General features: G+C 31.2%; 1 long non-coding RNA gene across 1 annotated transcript; it reads left to right on the top strand.

Annotated features, from left to right (window-relative positions):
• The first annotated feature begins 2,687 nt into the window (after positions 1–2,687).
• Positions 2,688–3,329, top strand: LOC115227209. Its single transcript, XR_003883085.2, has 4 exons — positions 2,688–2,748; positions 2,835–2,909; positions 2,942–3,164; positions 3,247–3,329. It is a non-coding gene; the product is annotated as an uncharacterized LOC115227209 (long non-coding RNA).
• Positions 3,330–4,494: the final 1,165 nt, after the last annotated feature.

Below are 4,494 nucleotides of genomic sequence, written 5' to 3'. Positions count from 1 at the left end.
TTTCAATATTTTAGATCTTCTTTTCTGCCCGGAAATTAGTCTCGACGGGAGATTATGGAATTTCAGTAGAGGAGCTTGAATCTCGTTTGGTTGTACCAAAAATGACTGTTTTTGAACATGTAAATTACTTTTTTAAAAATAGTTTTGGAAAAGACTGACGAAATGAAGACTGTTCCCATTAAAGATATCGAGGAATTAAAATTGGAGAAGAAGGAGTTATCTTGGGAAGAGGCTGAAAAGAAAATATCTTTATTGTCTGTCCCTCTGTATTACAATCAATTTGAATGTGATGTTTGTGGATTGGGAGATGACTGTCTTCTCTTTTACTTATACTTTCGGAGAATATCTCCATTTGATTATAAATCATTGTTTGGGGAGATGTTAGATGTCAAGACTTTGTGGAAAATTATTTGTGGATTGCGAGATTATGAAAAGTGTTTTTATGTTGATATAGAATCATAGGAACAAGGAACAGGTTGTTGTAGTGTTGGAAAGTTTATGTAATGTCAAGCGTTTTTCATTTGTTGTGTTATTTATGAGTGGAGAAGAAAAAGAAGGTTTTGATGTGTGCATTTTTTGTAGTTATTTCTTCACTTATTGATGGATGTCACGACTTTGTCGATTTGAGTAGAATTCAGCTTCTGAAAAAGCAATATGTTCATTAATTTTGTTTATTTGGCATTATTTTGATTTAAATTTTACTTATATTAATTTTAAGGCTTTACTTTAGGATTTTTGATTTGCTTATTAAGGAAGAAATTGGTTTTTTGATTTTGTCCATTAAAAATGAAACATATTTAAAGCTAAAATTTTAAAATTGAAGAATTCTGGTTTAATTATCTAAAATACTCGCCAATTCTCATTTAAAAAGACCAATAGCAGAAATAGTAACATATTCCATGACGAGAAAGTTTATTTTTCTGCTCTGTTATTCTAGTAAATGAGTAACCGCAAATTAAAATTTTTATTTGGTTCATTAAAATTTATTTTCTTATTTTCAGTAAATTTACACATGAGGCAAATTACCGACTAAGAATAACATTTCCGACCACGCTCGATCATGAACTTAAGTTGATTAGAAGAAAACTAAAATCGGTGGATGATCTGGACGATCTGAGAGATCTTGCAAAAAATGGTGAACAAAAATAACAGGCGTATCGTAAGTAGCGTCCAAAAGTAGAATCATAAATAACTTTATGATTTCGCGAGAATTGCATTAATCATGAGGCAAATTTTGCATAATAAATGAAATAGAAAATCAACTTAAGGCATCTTTAATTTCGAGGTTGGTGTCTCAATAAGTTCTTTTAAATAAAAAAGTATTAGTTTATGTAATAATGGAATAAAATTTTTGATTATATTTAACGACATTTTTGCAATTTTGATCTTGCTTTAAATTGCAAATTTAAACACTGGCATTAAGCAATTGAAGTTGTTGAAATTTCCAAATTCAATAAAAAATTGATGTTTTTATATTTGGGGAATGTCTATTTATTAAAATATGGGAAATTTAATAAAGAATTATATTCGAGAGTAAATAAATACACTAAATATTGATTCTAGTAGGAATTAAGAGAATTTCACTTTAAATCTATATTTGTAAAGAGATTTGAATAGAACCATCAATTAGCTTAGCGAAATTAACAATATTAACGAAAGTTTCAAAAAAATAATTAAATTATTCAAAGACCATGCCACGATTTTGAAAATATTTTTTTATTTTTATAAATTCTCAGTTTCTGGTCATCACAGTTTTTGTTTGTAGTAACTTTAATATTGTGGAATAGTAATGTAAAATAAAAATCGGAAAGTTCGGGTTAATTTATTTTCAAAAAATATCTAAAAAAACTTAATTTGAAAACAATTCCTTCCTGAATAAAAATTGTCAATAAAAGCTAAATCTAAAAAGACAAGATAGTGACCATATGGGTTATAAATAATTGATGATTATTAAAAAATTAATTAAAATATAAAGCCGACCATAAAACCGGGGTAATTAAAATATGTTTAAAAGTCTCAATTACATTATAAGATATAGAAATGTATTCAAAACTTTAAATGACATTAATGTGTATGACAGGAGACTAATTTACTTTCCAACTGTGTCAATCAATTCATTCTTGTTGAACATAACTATAAAGTGCACAAATTAAATATCGATTTTTACGATTGTTTTATAAAAATTTAAATGCTTTACGTATCATTTATTTCTTCAAATTCGGATGGTTTGGTTAATTTTTTAAGTTGTAAAAATATGTTATTTTTTACTATTTTACATGATTTACTGGCCCTATCTTGGTTATTAGTTCTTTAATAGCCTTCTTTAGTTGGTATCACATTTTAATCTTGCTATTTTGCTAGTAATGTAACTTTATCAGTAACATGTGGTAAGATAACTTAGCAATCAGACATTTTTCAATTTTAATATATTTCAAGTCTAATAAAATAAATATACTAATTAAATATTTTAAATAATTAGAAATTATTTTAAATATTTGTTATATATAATACAAATCACCGCTGATACAAATTTTTATTTTGTTTAACGTGACGTGTAACTCAATATAACCTGTAATTGTTACTTTATTTGACAAATAATACACTAAATAACCAACACAAGTGCATATATTATTATCGATTCAAAATATTATTTAATCAATTTTTATATCATTGTGGAAATAATTATTTTTAGTACTTAACTGCAACCCTATGACTGATTTCCCAATCTATTCATCAGGATTTATGAACGTAAGCATTCCATTGTCAAATAGAGTGCTATTTTTGTTACTTTCGCAATTAATTTATCAATAATACATTAAAATTTGACATTTTAGAACAAATTGGCTCAGACTTCTCAGACAATTAAGAAAATTATTCTAAGAGTTGTCATTCCAGACAGGAAACAGGAGGTTTGAGTTATTATAAACTAATTATTATCAAGAAAATTATAGAGATTATGAACAACGATTTGTTGTGGGATGCTAAACTGCGAATTCTTCAAAGTGGTGATTTGGTTGGCTTTTTTAGATTATTTTTAGTGTCTAAGAGAGCCATTAAATTATGGGTTCTTTATGAATCCTAGAAATGGCCGTTCTGGGAAATTTCTGGACGAGTGGAGGCCTGCATCGCACTATTCATTCGAAACACCACTAGACCACATTGAAGTTTTGATTTTATTTATTTTAATTAATTATTAATTAAATGAATTATTAAACATATAAATAATTTTCAAGTCAACATTTTTAGTTTATTAAAAAACGGAGACTATACAAAAATTCTGGATTAAGTGAGGTTAAAGTCAAGAAACTGCGAAGCAAAGTAAAGCCAACCATTGACTTTCCAGGCCAACACAAACGAGTTCATTCGGCTAGTTAGAGGACAGAACATTGACCAAGTGATTCGACTCCTGAATAAAGGATTTGACCCGAACTGTCAGGACGTCGAAAGTAAGGGTACCACCTGTGCGGAGAGATGTGTAGAAACCCCTTTGACTATAAGTGTGCGGTACTCCAACTGTGATCGTTTGATATCCGAGTTGTACAGAGGAGGGGCTCATTTGGATTATCGCAATGGAGGGTCCTTTACTGCACTCCATGAGGCAGTGCGATGTCGTAATGTGAATGCAGTCAGAGTATTAGTCTAATTCTTTATTGTTAGTCTTTGATGGACTTGGGGACGTCAGCCAAGATGAGGGATGGGAATAATTTGACAGCTCTCTATCACGCAGTGTCTTTGAACTGTTCGATAGATATAATTCGCCTTCTTTTGTACGACCATTCCCCAGTTGGTTGTGTGAGTATGGATAATGGGCTATCCGAACTTCATTTGGTTTAATAATTCAGTTTTGATGAGTTTAGGCCTGCATAGGCAACTCCCCCGACGTTGTAGACTTGCTGTTGTTTTATGGGGCTGATTACAACTTGAGGACACAAGCTGGAGAGACATGTCTCCATATATGTGCTAGATTGAATAGAGTATTCAATTTGTTGATATATTGTAGATTGAATCAGCAAAATGTCTGTTGACCAGAGGAATCAATCCGATGGTTCCCAACAACACAGGAAAGACTGCACTGGAAGTGGCAATGATGTGCAGAAACAGTGAAATTGTGGCTTTAATTCGGGGATTTGATCAGAACAGCATAAGTACTTGGTTTTGTGATATTTCGAGGCCCCCACAAACAAGTCCCCGTGAGGAATGAACTACGGAGATCTGCTCCTTGTGAGCCACGGATTTCCCTGTCGCAGAACGACTTGTCTCACCATGGGAGGAATTTGTCAGTCACTTCCGCATTTTCTTCGCTCATTAGTCGAATCAAGAACAAAAAAAGCAAAGTTGTTGGGTCACTTTTGCCCACAAATAGCAGTATGGCTAACCTCCAGGCTACATCTGACACGATTCAGGAAAATAAGAGGTTTTTTAGGTTTTTTATCCAGACCTTTCGTTGTCCGAACCCTTTACATTGTGAAGGGCAAGAGATCATTCGGATTTGTA

This window comes from Octopus sinensis, unplaced genomic scaffold, assembly GCF_006345805.1.
Source record: "Octopus sinensis unplaced genomic scaffold, ASM634580v1 Contig02042, whole genome shotgun sequence".
Taxonomy (NCBI): domain Eukaryota; kingdom Metazoa; phylum Mollusca; class Cephalopoda; order Octopoda; family Octopodidae; genus Octopus; species Octopus sinensis.
The sequence above is the reverse complement of the archived record's forward strand: the minus strand, read 5'-3'. Positions and strand labels throughout refer to the sequence as shown.